Below are 17407 nucleotides of genomic sequence, written 5' to 3' on the forward strand. Positions count from 1 at the left end.
CTATCAGGGATTAGAATATGGTCGATACGTGAGAAAAACTTATGTGGGTAGGAGTAATGTGTAAAACGCCTACTAGTAGGATTAAGTTCTCGCCATGTATCTACCAAACCATGTTTAGTAAGTAGATGTTGAAGGGTTACTTTAATTAACCTAATGATAGGTGCCGGAGGAGACTTATCTAAGAAGGGGAAAACTGTTGCATTAGAATCTCCACATAAAACTACAGTGCCAAATTTGTGAGTTTCCACTATTTGAAACAGGTGGGACAAAAAGGATTCTGGTCTCTTATTTGGTGCATAATATAATACGATTGTGACAGCCATATCCGATATATAACCCGTGAGCAGTAAATATCTTCCCTCCGGATCGTTCAGTTGTGTTAAAAGAGTGAATGGCATAGAACGATGAAATCCAATAAGAGTCCTACGTTGTTTAACTGTGGTTGAGGCGGTATAAAATTGTGGATAAGAGGGAGAAAGAAATTTAGGGATAGCTTTATCTGTAAAGTGAGTTTCCTGCAAACAAATAATGTGTGCCTTCTTAGCAGAAAAAGATCTCATTGCTTTCGTACGTTTATGTGGGATATTAAATCCTTGTACATTCAAGGATAAAATGTTTATCGGGGCCATAGTAGATCAGAAATAACTATCACAACATAAAGAGTACAATTAATGAATAGAGCCATGGTCACCACCTCGAGAGAAAGAAAAGGAAAAGAAAAGACAGAATAAGAAAGAACAATTTGCAATCGAGTAACCCTAATATGATAACACTTTAAACATATACAAAAGCAAAATACTAGGGTATAGGAGCAACTCAGAGGAGTAATTAAAAGACTCCAAGAGGCTCCGGAGTCCCACATAATAATAGCGTGAGTCCGAGGGTGGAAAGGGGGGCAGCAAGAAATTCCAAAGGGACGAACTTCACCGGAGAACTACAGTTCCAATATAATAGTCAACTATAACTTATGATACTAGACGCATTCTTAGGCAAACTAAATTATCTAAATCACTACCGGCCTTAAGATTGTTTATTTTTATGGTAATTGTGACTGAAAAATAAATAAATTAATTAAATAATTAAATAAATAAATAAAAATTATATATATAAACATATATATACACACATACATACACATATATATACATATATGTATACATACATATACACATATTAGCAGTAGATAGGATATTAAGTATTAACCATATCCTGGTATCAAAGGATAATCAAAAAGTGATTATTAAGAGCTGTCACAAAAAAAAAAAAGAAAAAAAAAATGTTAATTTTGAAAATAAAAATTGAGTAGGAAGCAACCGAGATATATTACATATTGTAATTATTCAAGTCATCCCCCCCAAAAAAAAAAGAATAAAAAAATCTCAAAAGATTATTGATATAATCATTAGAAATAAGGATTAGACTGGAAGTCCATAAACCTGGAACGATGGTATTGTGAATAATGGGTTCGCTCAATCAGATTATAATACAATACTGGGGAGCCGTATAGAAGAAATTCTTCAACAGATATATGAAGATTAGTCCATTGAATCTTCGTTGTTAGGGGAAGGGTTGTCAAAGCGGCCTCGCTTATGTAAATTCTGACGTGAATGGGCAGAAGAATTACGGGCTGCTGTTGTATTTTGCTAAGGTGATCTTGAGGCTGACCTTCTGCGTGACAAATCTTTAGATGGGTCCTGGTCTGCTAGGCCCATTTCAGTCAAGGCTGACTGCAAGTCCTCTGAAGAGCGACATACATATCTGGTTTCTAAATGTGTAAATCTGAGCGAAAAAGGAAAATCCCAGTGATAAGTAATTTGATGACGTTGAAGTACTTGTAACTGGGGTTTGAGTGCACGTCTTTTTGCCACTGTAATAGGAGAAAGGTCTGCAAAAAGCTGATATACATGACCCTGAAAGGTGAGAGAATCCTTTCCTCTGGCTGCTGCAAGCAATTGCTCTTTAGTGCGATAATAATGCATTTTAGCAATTATGTCTCTAGGAGGACCATTTATTTTACGTTGAGCTAAGGCTCTATGCACTCTATCCATCTCTAATCTCTCTATTGGAATACCAGGTTGTAATTCCTGAAACAGTGCGATAATAGTGGCTTGAACATCAAGGACAGTCTCAGGGATACCTCTAATCCTTAAGTTAGCCCGACGGTCCCTATTCTCTTGGTCCTCTAAACGTGACTGTAATACAGCATTTTCTTCTTTAAGGTTCATAAATTATAATATATATTGCTGTGTTTGGCTTTCCAAATCATCCACCCTTATTTCTAACTTAGCTGTTCTTTGCCCCAATTCTCTGATTTCACTTGTTAATTTATCTGTTATGTGGTCTGATGTCTGTTTCAAAGCTTTCTGTAATATTCGTTCAAATTTTTTAAATAAATCTGTTTGGGATGCTGTCTGTGAGCCACCTATATCTGAGTCAGACTCTTCAGTAAAATCCAGACTATTTGCACTGAGTTTCAATGGCTTGGCAGTATGTGAAGTACTGGGCTGTGAGGAGACTGCCACCGCCATCTTGGATGTCGGCCGGGACGGCGTTTCTTTAATGTTACTGGACTTAAACTTTGATTTTGTGTCCTTCAGAGCCATTCTAACCGTACCTGAGGGCTTTACAAGTAACTGCCTGGTAGTTTTGCAGATTTTCGGCGTCTCTGGGATCTGTAGTCCTCCGGCGTGAACGGTCTTGGAGCGGAGCTCTAAGCAGGCATAACTATCCTCTCAGGCGTCCCTGGTCCTAAGTATTCAGATCCTTTGCTGTGACACTCATATATTTAACTCAGGTGCTGTCCATTTCTTCTGATCATCATTGAGATGGTTCTACACCTTCATTTGAGTCCAGCTGTGTTTGATTATACTGATTGGACTTGATTAGGAAAGCCACACACCTGTCTATATAAGACCTTACAGCTCACAGTGCATGTCAGAGCAAATGAGAATCATGAGGTCAAAGGAACTGCCTGAAGAGCTCAGAGACAGAATTGTGGCAAGGCACAGATTTGGCTAAGGTTACAAAAACATTTCTGCTGTACTTAAGGTTCCTAAGAGCACAGTGGCCTCCATAATTCTTAAATGGAAGATGTTTGGGATGACCAAACTGAGCTATCGGTGGAGAAGAGCCTTGGTGAGAGAGGTAAAGAAGAACCCAAAGATCACTGTGGCTGAGCTCCAGAGATGCAGTCGGGAAATGAGAGAAAGTTGTAGAAAGTCAACCATCACTGCAGCCCTCCACCAATCGGGACTTTATGGCAGAGCGGCCCGACGGAAGCCTCTCCTCAGTGCAAGACACATGAAAGCCCGCATGGAGTTTGCTAAAAAAACACCTGAAGGACTCCAAGATGATGAGAATTTAGATTCTTCTTCATGTTTGGGTTATCGAACAAATCCCTAAGTCTCTCACCGCAGCTGAACATTTCAAAAAACTTTGCGCTAGGGAGACTTTTTGGATCTATACTCTCGATGTTCTTTCGCCTGGTGGCCTCAACGAGAGTCTTGAGATAGCTACTGTCTTATAAGTACTCATTCATTAAATTGTTCTTCTGACCTCTTGATATTATCATTATTTTAATACCTCTTCATTTATTCTATTCTATACTGTTTTTATCACAGGCTTTATGAATGTGTATATATATATATATATATATATATATATATATATATATATATATATATATATATATTATCCTCTTTATATATATATGGGGGTGACGGGTTTGTAGCCCAGTAAGTATGTGACCATTTCCCTTACCCTCCCCATTCCTCCTCCTTCCTCCCCCCTTCCCACCCCCCTCCCCCCCTCCATCTTTTTTCTTCCTTTTCCTTTCTCCCCCCTTCCCCTACCTCCCCCCTTCCCCCCCCTTCCCCCACTTCCCCTTCTCCCCCCCTTCCCCACTTCCCACTCCTTCCCTTTTTCCCCCTTTTTCCCTCCAACCCCCCCTCTCCTCCCCCTCCCCTCTTTCCCCTACTTCCCACCCCCTTTCCTGCTCCTTCATTCATCATGCTCACCACTACAGTATACCTGTTGTCTGATTCTTATGTATGCTAATATATGTGCATATTCTCTACTGAATACATACTATATGCTTGTTTCATCTATTTCATTTTTAACGACTAATAATTAATTTTTAATTGATTTATTTTTTAACCATTGATTATTTTTTAATCATTTATATTTACATTACATACATATGCCCCACATATGTCCCACATTATTTTATGGTATCTTTAACTACTATCATTATAATGTAATTATATATTCACGATTTATGTATGAACTTACTAATCTAATTATCAACTCTTTCCTATACACATATTTTTTAGCATGTTGGTTTTTTTAGTCATATGTCATCTAACCCATTGTGTTTATTTTCATTGATTTAATTACACATTCCCCCATATGTTTTATAGTATGCCGCTCTTCCAGTAACGTGTCACTGTGCCTTTATGTGTTTTATCCTCTCTCTGATAATGTTTTCTGGCCCTGCCCCTTGACAGACTATATAATGCTACTGCCCAGCACTTATCCCCTATGCTTGATAATGGGGTGCCGCTATTCCCTCCATCTATTGCGAGCTGACTCAGAAATGCGTCACACAGTAGTGACGTCACTGTCCGGCGCCCACGCTATGTTTGCTTTCCGTGCCTCGTTTTGTTTCCGAACACACGGCCGTCTTACTTCACATCACGGACGCCGTACGAGGTTATGTTGACCCCGCAGCACAGCTGATGACTGGCTCTGGCGTCTTCCCCACCCTATTTCTGGAACCCACACCATCTGCTGACGGCCTCATATGTGACTTCATCTCCCATTGGTGTGCTATCTGGACTACTGAGTGAGCCTGCTATCACTCATCCCTGATGGACGTGATGTGATGCTAGCATATGGACCTGCTACCTGTAGTGCTCCTCTCTCTTCTCCACCCGGAGATGTACCTGAACTCTACATTTCAGTTCTACATGTGAGTGGATATTATTTTTATAATTAAAGTGTTATTGATACATACTCAGTGGCGCCCCTTTTTCCGGGACTTCCCACAGAGGTGATGGAGGAGCATCCATTCCCAGAACTCCTCTGTGATGAACGAAGCCGGAAGTGATGAAAATTTTGTCACTTTCAGTTTCAGGGCCGTCATTACCTGGCTGTTACGCAGAGCAGGGAAGTATAAATAGTTACGAAAAAATTAGATTTACAATCACTTTAGGGAAAACATGTAAAAATATAATTTAAATAAAATAAAAATAATAAAGAAAAAAAATGTATTCACCCCTGTCCAACTGTGCATACACACAAATGCAATTGAATAAAATATTTCTGTTCTGAAATCTAACTAGATGTACACATAAATACAGAATGTATAACCCATCTGGTGCTAAAGAGGGGTGACCACATGACTACCAAAAAATGTGAATCAACTCTCTTCACACTGCTATACATTGCTTAATAATTTCTAGCAAACTTTGCACAAAGACAGGGATTTTTGGTTCACATGCATTGTAATGCATGCTTAAGCTGGCCAACTGCATCAAAGTAATCCCTTTCTGGCCAGACCTAACTACACTATACTACCCTATACTACACTACACTACACAACACTAACTTATCTAGCCTACTCTACACTACACTCTACACTATGCTGTACTTACCTGCACTACACTCTCACTATGCTGTACTTACCTGCACTACACAACAGCACTTTCTACATTCTACATTACATTAGGTGTTCCTAGAGGTCCTAAGCACTGTTTTTATTTAAAAAAAAACAAAGTTCACTACTCCAAGTGGGGTTTACATAGCTCCCAACTGTCCTTGATTTCGAGGGACTGTCGCTGATTTGGAACAAAGCCCCCCTGACCCTCATTTGTCCCTCCTTTTGGTCTGATCTATATACTTTTATATAAAATGCACTATTTATCTTTCAAAAAGTGTTTCCCAGTGCTAAACATTTCATCCAATTTCTAAATTGTTGCCTTTCTAAATTTCAAAAGCCAATTTAAAGGAATAAAAGTGGCAAAAAAAGCACTTTTTTATGTGAAATTCACCTTTAATGGCAGGAGGTGTGTCTTATGCCTACATACTTTTGCTAATAGGTGTCCCTTGTTCCTATTTCAAAAAGTTGGGAGGTATGGGTCTATAGCAGCTGGGACCGCCATGTACCACTTTAATAACAATATATAGCTGTGATACTATGGATTTAGTGCCTGATTTTTGGATCCTTTCTACACTACATTACTCTTCTCTATTCTTTGGGGTTAGTCAAATAGTCTGTGCACTCTGCAAACACAGTTGCTCCAGAGCTTAGAATATGAGGTGAAGCCTCACTTTACAAAAAATACCCAATCACGTGCAAGGAAAATGTAAAAAGAAATTGCATATTTGCTTAGACATGATTGGGTGATGGGAGTCAGCAGAGCTTCCCCTCATTTACTAAGCTCTGGCGCAGTTGCACTTGCAAAGTACACAGTCTATTTGCTTTTAGTAAATAAACCTCCGTGTGTTTGATAAATAGCTGTGCAAATATCGTGGCATTAAAAATTTCAGCAGCCACCACGATATTCTCCAGGGCTTCTGCATTCATAAAATATGTCATGTTTGGGGGTTCTAACTAATTTTCTATCTAAAAATGCCGATTTCAATATGTGTGTGAAAAATGTAAAAAAAATTGCCATATGCGTGAGTTCAAATCATATGGAGAAATCTCGAATCTAAAAACAAACTTTACTAAGTCTGAAGCAATGGGTGTATCGGTCCCCCCTAACATTTTAACTGAGCTCCAATCAAACTTTAAATTTAAATGGCCCTCATCAGCACTTAAGTACTTGGGCACGTTTATCCCCCCAGATGTGACACAGATGTTTGACCTAAACTTCCCCCCACTGTTGACAAAGACCCGGACATTATTAGACAGATGGCACACAGGCTTCCATACCTGGTTTGGGAGATGCAACCTACTTAAAAAGAGTATTCTACCGAAATTCATATACCTGATTCAAGCTCTACCGATTCATATCCCGCCCTCCTTCTTCAGGCGGACCCAAGCACTTTTCACCAGATTAATTTGGGCACACAAAAGGCCGCGATTACGCCGCTCACAGCTGACCCTACCCAAACACTGTGGGGGACTGGCAATGCCCGATATTCGCTTATACTACATGGCCTCGCACCTAGGGCGTATACTCGATTGGAGGAGAAATGGTACTTCCAAACTGTGGATACAACTGGAACAATCACAGTCGAGTGTGCCTCTGGGGGGGGCGTTGTGGTGTGTTAGCGATCTCCCAAGTTCCCTGAAAACTCTTATAGGTACCACCCTGAGAAATAGCCACCAAACCACCGTCCACACAACTCTTACTTCCAAGATATCTCCCCTACTCCCCATTTTGGGCAACCCCAAATTCGAACCGGGCATGGAAGCGGCGGAATTCACGCCTCTTAGAGAGACTGGAAGGGACTGTGCAATTAAGTTTATCAGTGGGGGGAGGTGGCCAACTTTAGAGGATCTTTGTAACCCAGCAGGTCTGTACCGACTAACCTTCTGGAAAGCATTACAACTACACCACTTTCTCCACTCACTTCCAGAACCACACAATTTTGCTCGAGAACTAACGCCATTTGAGGCACTCTGCTCTGAGGAATCCCCATTGGAACACATCTTATCACAAACGTACCTTTTACTGAATACACCAACGACACAACCTCACTTGACTTGCTTAGCCAGTTGGGAAAAAGATCTACACCGCACCTTCTCTCCCTCACAGAGGGCCCGGATCATTTCCCTCTCCCTCAAATCCTCTCTTTGCGCTAAAATACAAGAATCTAACTTTAAATTGCTCACTAGGTGGTACATGACACCTTCTAGACTAAGAAAATGTTACCCGGACTCCTCCGGGCTATGCTGGCGTTGTGAAGAGGGGGAGGGAACTTTGATCCATGTCTTTTGGACTTGCCCTAAGATACAGACCTTCTGGGGCGAAGTTAGGCGAATTACACAAAAATTTACTGATTACGTGGTGCCAGAGGACCCCGCATTCTTCCTTCTCCACCTCTCTTCGGTACCCATTAAGACATATAAAAAGTCACTTGTTCGACATCTTCTTAATGCAGCGAAGGGTTGCATTCCCATTTTTTGGAAGCAGACCCTCCCTCCTCCTATAAAATTCTGGCTCCAGAGAGTGGAGGAAATTAAGCAGATGGAGGACTTGATACTGACAGCGCAACATAAGCAAGAGACGTTTAAGCAGACCTGGGACAATTGGAATATGTTTATATTTTCTGACGAGGGTCAACAACTTTTGACCTGACTCTTCTGGTTGTGACCTCTCGACCGGAAATAGTGAGAGTTCCCGTCCGCCGCCGTGTCTTCCTTCCCCCCCCCCTCTCTTCTCCCCTTCTACTCCTTTTGTACCTTCCGCCCCCCCTTACCCCCCCCCACACATCTCTTTCTCTTCCTATTTCCTTTCTCTCTTCTTCTATCTGCCTCCTTCTACATCTCTTATCTACCCTATAGGTACTTTTGTTTTTTCTTCCTCTCCCCTTTTTAATGGAAAGTGAAAAGTTAGGTGAGGACCACCATTATTAGAAATTTCCGATACGAGCTGAGGATTGCCATAGAATATACCTTAATGGTAGATAATGCATATGTCTGTGAACTTTATATTTGCAAGCCTATACTGTTCTATACTGTATACCTCTCCTCTACGAATTACAACTGTACCATGGTTTTTCCTCAAATGTATCAGTCTGTATTGGTGGGTTCCCCTCCCGTGTTTGGAGTGTAATAAACTTTATATTTGAAAAAAAAAAAAAAAATTGCCCTGGACAGCAAGTGGGTAAAAAAATACTAATCTGAAAAAATGTCCCTCGTTGTACCTCCATTCTCAGTCACATCATCCAGCGAAGCAGATGGATGTCCAGCAATGCAGGGGTGATGAAGTTTGGGGAATCTTAAGATCTTATTGCCCAATTCCTGCAATAACAATGGATAGATTACTAGAAACAGAGAAACAAAGAAAACAGCTGTATATTTTTTTTTGTTTTTTTTCGAAATTTTTGAAAGGGCGCCAGTCTCGTCTTCCAGGGATCCAGAAGATCAGCTCTAGATGTTGTTGCCCAATCAATGCCTGCAATAAAAAATAATAAATTAATAGGAACATGGAAAACATAGAAGAGAGAGAGAGAATTTTGTTTTGTTTTTTTTTGTTTTTGTTTTTTTTTGGGTTTTTTTTTGGGGGGGGGGGGGGGGGGGTTTGAATGGATGTCAATCGTTTGGTCCAGTCTAGGGATGCAGACAATCGGGGAAGCTGTAGATCTTGTCGTCCAATCTGCACCTGCAATAAAATTGATACGTTAATATTGTCTGAACGGGTAATGCTGAAAACATATATGACACTTTTTCTAAGCATAGGTTTACTCATAATTTTTTCATTTTGGTGGCGATCTTGGGACAATAGTCCTCAGCAGCACAGAGTGTCCAACAGTTATGTTCTCTATAATATAAAATACATTCTGCTTCCTATAATTGCTCCTCTGTAATTGGTGTCATAGGTGTGCAGACCAGGGAACTCCATTGCAGAGGTCCCCCTCACACCCATAGATATATGGCCATGAGGATCAGCAGAGAGTGGAAGCATCGAGATATACTTCTGTGTTTTGTTTTCATAATTGTTTGTGACTTGTGGCTCTGTTCACACCGTGTTTATTCCAGTAACGTTAGTGCCGTGCATGTTAAGTGTGCTGATGCCATTCATTCTTTCTGAATGGCACCCTAACACACCTTCTGATGGAGGTGTATTGTAGCACAACAACACACTGACATACATTGAGGTGTTTTGTGAATAATGGTGCATGCATGGACCATTTTTTGGCAGCACACCACACATTATCATGTTGTACTTTTAGCACATTACTGTGCTGTCCCGTACTACACACTTTCATATGAAGGTGCATTACTCCCTAACAAGGAGATCTTTGTACCCAAGCAGTATATAGACTGTGATAGCATGGGTGTCTTATATTGAATGTCATGGACGTGCGGAGCATTTTACGTTGGCTAAACTATGAGACATTTCAGGCAAAGGATTGGAGATCATGTATACTTTGCCAGTAATAGTAAAATGCCTATCAATGGGCACATTGGCACACAACGCCAGTTTCACACATTACATATGGGATTTGTAGCTTTGGAGCCCATCTTCTAAGACCCTTGTGGTGGTGATTTTGATAAGGTTGAGCTTCAGAGAGAAATAAAACAGATTCAAAGATTTGAAGACACCACTCCCCCAGGTCTGAACGAGACTTTGAGCTGTAAACCGTTTTTATCATTCTTACAATTTGAATTCCTATATGATTTAGAAAAATTAGGACAACACCGGTATAGCTGCACTATTTAATGTTGCAAATTTTTTGATTGTTTATTAATTGGTTGTTTTTTGTATCAAACTAGTATACCTTGTGAAGATCATGTGCATTTGGTCTTATTGTTATCCATCTGCTGCTTGCTGTGTTGGTGGGGAAGGAAAGGGCACTCTGTCCTTGTTCTATATGGGTCTCCTATTTTGTACTATAGAGCGGGCATGTGGAGACTCTGGGTGAGGGTTAAAGTGGTACTATACTCAGTTTTTTGACTTGTACCTGCAGGAAAGCCTACCAGGCTTACCTGTAGGTACAGTGAATACCTCCAAAACGTGCATTGTTTAGGAGATATTCACATTGCATGCAGGCAGTGACGTCACCGGCGCATGTGTTATGAAGGTCTGGCCAAGGGCTCCTGCGCACATGCCCGGGAGTGATGTCATTGTGATTGCGGCCACTCATGTAGCCGGAGGCCGCAAACCCAGAAGGAAGACCAGGGGAAGATGGAACCCCTGTCATCTGGAGGGCTTAGTTTTAAGGGAAGTCTTGCATAATGTGCTAGTATGCGATGCCTCCCTGATGGTATGGACATGATGGATAAGTATCTGCCTGTATTTCTCAGCATTAAGGACACCACTGATCCTGACCAAATCTTCAACTCCATTTGCTGAAATGCAGCCCCAAACTTGCAAGGAACCTCATGAGTCCAAAGCACCTTCTACCATTTATCTGCACCCGGTTCCTATGTTTTCATGCATGGTTGCGTTGCTTAGCCTTATTTCCACAACCTATGCATGAAAACATAGGAACTGGGGAGCAGATAAATGGTAGAAGGTGCTCTGGACTCATGAGTCAAAATGGGAAATTTTTTGGGTGTAGCAGGAGGAAGTTTGTCCACGAAGGGCTGGAGAGCGGTACAATAATGAGTGTCTGCAGGGAAGAGGGAAGTGGAGGTTCCTTGCAGGTTTGGGGCTGCATTTCTGCAAATGGAGTTGGAGATTTGGTCAGGATGAATGGTGTGCTCACTGCTGAGAAATACAGACAGATACTTATCCATCATGCCATACCATCAGGGAGGCGTGCAATTGGCACCAAATTTATTCTGCAGCAAGACAACCACCCCAAACATACATGGAAAAAAGAAAAGAAAAAAATGTGCTATCCTGAAACTTGTCTGGTAAGCCTCTTTCCTTTTGGTGGTGGATTATCAACAGACAACTAGTTCACAGAGATTTATCTCGCAAGTCACTTTATATATTGGAGTCACTTTATGGACTTTCATTTTAATATATACATGACTGCTGGTTTATGTAAACTTCATTATCATTGCTGTTTGTATATTAGAGTAATATTGTATGTATTCTATCATGGTTTATGCACATTAGTAATGGTTTGTTACTAGTTTGATCCCATTAGGGGAATCTCACTTTCATCTTTACCTTTAGCGCTGCACTCTACCACTTTCCCACCCCAAACATACAGCCAATGTCATTAAGAACTATCTTCCGTGTAAAGAAGAACAAGGAGTCCTGGAAGTGATGGTTTGGTCCCCACAGAGCCCTGATCTCAACATCATGGAGTCTGTCTGGGATTACATGAAGAGACAGAAGGATTTGAGGCAGACTACATCCACAGAAGATCTGTGTTTAGTTCTCCAAGATGTTCGGAACAACCTAACTGCCGAGGTCCTTCAAAATCTGTGTGTAAGTCTACCTAGAAGAACTGATGATGTTTTAAAATCAAAGGGTGGTCACACCAAATATTGATTTGATTTGGATTTCTCTTTTATTCATTTACTTTCTATTTTGTTAATTGAACCATTGTGCATACAAATACAATATTCAAGCTAGTGCGCATGCGCGAGAGCTCCGTGATGGCCGCTTAAGCCTGGAGCTCCGCACCACCCCGGACCGACGAGCGGCATAACCCCAGCCACAGCCAGCGGAGGACCCACCCGAGCACTCCCCCTGCTTGGGGAACAGCGGGGGCACACGGTGAGATGTCCGGCACACAGGCACGCCGAGATTTAGGCCCACAATTTGCAGCGGTGGCGGCGGAGGGGTGTACCAAGATGGCCGCCGACAATGATTCAGCTAGGCCTCACTCAGCCACACAGCACAAGGGACCGAAGAAAAGACCCATACTCACCCCCCCGACTCTGACCTATGCCCAGGCAGCTCAGGGAGGCCCCAGCACGCTCCAGACTGGTCATCAGGGCCTGCAGCAGCATCAAACACCACAGGGGACTTACAGAGAGGCACACAGCAGTGAGCAGAGGGAAGATGGCGCTTCTTCCACAGACATACCTCCTCAACTCCCCTCATCTGCAGGCACCCCACCTGGATACTCTTTTCAGGACATCTCTGCTATCCAAGAAGATCTCTTTTCTAAGTTTTCTGCTCTTTTAGAAAAGGGCCTGGCTAATACAGCCTCCCAGATCACTAATGCAATTAAAACAGACCTATCTAACCTGGGCTCTAAGATTGAGGCTATGGAAGACAAAATTGACCACATGGTTGCCAGAACCAACCAGAACGCCGCACATCTCCAGACAGTCCAAGAACAACTGGACACAGCCCCATTAAGAATCGACGAACTCGAGAACAGGTCCAGGAGGTACAATTTCCGAATAAGAGGCCTCCCTGAGTCATTTACGGATATCCCCCTCACGGTGCAGGACTTTATCTCAGAGCTCATCCCCAACATCCCGCCACACACTAGAGATGGATAGGGCTCACAGGGCCCTGGGACCCCCGAGGAAAGATGGCTCCCCAAGGGACGTAATAGTAAAACCGCATTTTTATGCGGTCAAAGAGGAGGTAATGAGACAATCTCGTTTGAAACCCAAGCTCCAACATCAGGGTCACCAAATCCAGGTTTTTGCAGACCTGGCTCAGTCCACCATACAAAGGAGACGTACCCTCAAACCCCTCCTTTCGGTCTTGATGGAACGAGACATCAAATACCGTTGGACATTTCCCTTTGTCGTGAAGTTTTCATTAAAGGCAAGACCTATGCTTTCTCCAACCTCCCGGAAGGTGAGAGACTGCTCCTCTCCCTCAAACTAATCTCCCAGGAAGCCCCCATGGAACTTTCCTCTTCTTCTTCGGGCTCATCCAAACGCCCCCCTCCAGGCAGCCCAGTCTCCCCTCTTTGGATCAAGGGCCCTTCTAAGAGGAGTAAGGATGGAAGACCTCCATAACGAAGCTCGAAGGTCCCCTTTTTACACACCCAGACCTTCCACGGTCATTTCTGTTCGGGACTGTTCCCCTCCATTGATTGAGCTAATGCTCACCCATCTAATCTCACGGCCCATTCGGGGCCTTGGACACAGGACACTTTATTACCACTAAAGCCTTGACACTGCCTGCCGTCGAGGATCACCGAAGTGAATCATCTACGGAGAACTATTCCCGAATTCCTTTTATCTTTTAGAAGCGGATGTAAGGTTTCTTCTCAAATCCGTACTGAGACTTAGAACACTGATACTTCGGTTCTTCATAGCTCTCAGTAACCATTCCCTCCCCATATCCAGGTTCATGGTCGTAGTTAACCTAGGGCTAGTGGCCATTCATTTTTATATTTATTTTTATTGTTTTGACAGGTCCTTTTATTTCCTTCTATATTTTTCTTGAATGTAATTATTGTTCTAAGGTTACAGTATAATTTTGCAGTTAATGAGACGAAGATCTTAGACTACGTTATGCACAATTTTTGTCACAGTTTCTCAGATGTAAGGGTCCGGGGTGGTACCCTTGCGCCTCCTCTCACTTTGAGGGAACCTTCCCGCGGAGTGAGACTCCTCTCACCCACTTTGGACGAGAGAAGATTTAAAATGGAGACTAAGCGGTCGGATACACCGCTGTCCTCCACGGGTCCTGATAGAGGGCCCTTGACATTACTGTTGTTGTTTATTTTGCTTACTTATCTCTATATTTTCCCTCTACTCTTTTTCATCACTATTTTCTCTCCTAGCTGGCCGTCTGGGGCTTCCCCCGGAATCTCCCGCACACAGTTATAGGACAGATCCGCATCCCTTCACCCTCTCTATGATTACACATCAACACAAGGTAAGTGGCTGTTGGGCCGGTGATCACTTCCCCCTCTGTTCCCATGGCTGATCTATTGTCTAAGGGACTAGATCTCAAGGTGGCTTAATTCTCCTAGGAAAAGAAGAGTAGCTTTTGACCATTACAAATCCCTCAAATTAGATGTAGTGCTCCTGCAGGAGACATACTTCCCGATTCGGTACAGTCCCAAGTTCCTACACTCTTACTACCCATCATTTTTTCTGGCCAACGCTCCAAACAAAACCAAAGGTGTGGCAGTACTTTTTTCTAAGAACAGTAAATTTACCCATATTTCTGATCTTAAAGACCCAGAGGGAAGGTTCATTCTTGTAAAGGGCACTCTGGAGGGAGTACTATACTCCATAATCTCTTATTATGCCCCTAATAAGGGTCAAGCAACCTTCTTCCAGAACCTCTTTGCAACTTTAAATCCCCTCCTGGAGGGCAAGGTCATATGGGAAGGGGACTCAAATGTAGAGTTTGACCAGGGCCTAGACAAAAATGATCCTCTCAAAGGCAGACTAACACGCCCCACAAAATTAAGCACCAGAATAGCTAAAATGATTCACTCCCAAGGTTTAGTAGACATTTGGCGGGAGCTGAATCCCACAGGTAGGGACTTTACACACTTCTCCTCTCCCCACCAGACCTACGCAAGGATTGACCATATACTCACTCCGACTAGCCTCATCCCCCTTTCCTCTAAAGCTAAAATTCTAGATATAGTCTGGTCGGACCACTCACTGGTCCTCCTGACTTTGAAAAATGTTCTGTCGCGGAGCGGGGGCTCTCATTGGAGACTGAATGAGTCTCTCCTGGGGGATCCGGTCCACGCCAAATTAATTGCTGATGCTATCAAAGAATACTTCAGTATAAATTATGTGGGAAACATCTCCCCTGAAACCCTTTGGGCAGCCCACAAGGCCTCGGTCCGTGGCGAGCTCATCAGACTAGCCACTCAAGTTAAAAAGGAAAGGCTGATAGACATTCATAGACTAGAGCAAAAATGTATTACTTCAAAAATCGAACACAAAAAAAACCCTTCTAGGGAACTTAATGAACAATTAAATGCGATCAGATTGGAACTCAACCTAGCTTTAACGGCAAAAGCCGAAAAACACATTAGATGGAGCGGAGCAAAATTTTACTGTCATAGGGACAGAGTCGGGACGATGTTAGCCACGAAGCTCTCCCCCAAGTTCCACTCTCACACTTTCCCCAAATTGCGCATAGCGGGCCAACCTCCTACAGCCAACCCATCTAAAATCATGAAAGCCTTTCACGAATTTTACTCTGAATTATACAAAACCACACAAAAACCGAGAGACATCTCGATCGCTTCCTTTTTCTCGAGTCTTCACCTGCCCTCTCTATCCAAGGACCATAGAGACCTTATGGAAGAACCCTTTACCTCAGACGAGATAAGGGAAGTTATTAAAAACCTTAAGACAGGCTCGGCCCCGGGGCCGGATGGTTTGTCAGTTCCTTACTATAAGAAGTTCGGGGATATACTGGCCCCCCATATGGCAAAAATTTTCAACTCTAAGAAATCAGGCTCTCCCATGGACCCCCATCTGAACACAGCATTCATAGCAGTTATTCCCAAACCCAATAAGAACCACGAAGAAGTAGAGAACTATAGGCCCATTTCCCTAATCAATAATGATCTCAAGATTCTCACTAAAATCTTAGCCAACCGTCTCGCCTCCTTTATCAAGCAGTACGTCCACAAAGATCAGGTAGGATTTATCCCGGGGAGGCAGGGCCCAGATCAAATTAGGAGAGCGGTGGACATTGTCTCCATTCTCCAATCTAATTGAGAGGGGGGCCCTTAAAGGCAGGAATGCTGTTGTCCTTAGATCTGCATAAGGCCTTCGACTCGATCGAATGGCCTTACCTTTTTTCTCCCCTGAGAGCTGGGGTTTCGGGGCTGGCTTTATAGGGACTTTGCGATCCCTCTATTCCAACCCGGCAGCAGTTATCCAATTACAGGGCCAATATTCTAAACCCCTGCAAATAGCGAGAGGGATGAGACAGGGGTGCCCTCTCTCCCCTCTGATTTTCACCATGGCCATAGAAACGCTTGCGATAGCGGTTAGATCAAACCCAAATATTCACGGCGTATCCTGTGGGGAACAAGTCCACAAGTGTGGGCTCTTCACTGATGATATGCTCCTTTTTATAACGTCTCCTACCACATCACTCCCTAATTTATGCAAACTACTGAAAGAATTCTCTAGTATCTCCGGCCTTAAGGTCAACTATTCTAAATCATCGGCTTTAAATATCTCCCTTCAGACAGAAGCAGTATCCGCACTTCAAAGCTCCTTTGACTTTAAATTGAATGACCAATGGATAGACTACTTAGGAATTAAACTTACAGCTAAAATGGAACAATTATATCCCATTAACTTCCCTCCAATGTACCGAAAGTTAGCATCTGATCTGGGAACATGGTCCAAGGGAGAGATTTCTTGGTTGGGCAGAGTTCATGCAGTAAAGATGACACTTTTGCCCAGACTCCTATACCTATTCAGGGCCATTCCGATAAACATTAACAAGGAACACTTATCCAAATTCCAAAAAAGATCACCAAATTTATCTGGGGGGGAGAGGACATAGATTTCAACAAAGAACCCTATTCTTCCCTAGAGCTCAGGGGGGCATGGGGGCTCCTCAGCTCTTCTGGTACTTCCAAGCTGCCAGGCTAGCCCAACTCTCCACCGTATACACTAAGGCTGAGAAGCCAGATTGGATTCAGATAGAGATACGGGCAGCCCCCTCATACATCCTGGACTTTCTCCTCTGGACCCCCCCAAAAAGAGACCCCCAATACTCTCCCCATCTCTATCTCAATCGTTTCACTTATGGGATAACCTGAGAAAAAATCCGGCCCTAATCTCGAGATGTCTACCACTAGCGCACATCTTCAATAATCCTGATTTTGCCCCTGGGTTGGATATTAAAGCTTTTCGTTG

Source organism: Aquarana catesbeiana, linkage group LG01 (genome assembly GCF_042186555.1).
Source record: "Aquarana catesbeiana isolate 2022-GZ linkage group LG01, ASM4218655v1, whole genome shotgun sequence".
Taxonomy (NCBI): domain Eukaryota; kingdom Metazoa; phylum Chordata; class Amphibia; order Anura; family Ranidae; genus Aquarana; species Aquarana catesbeiana.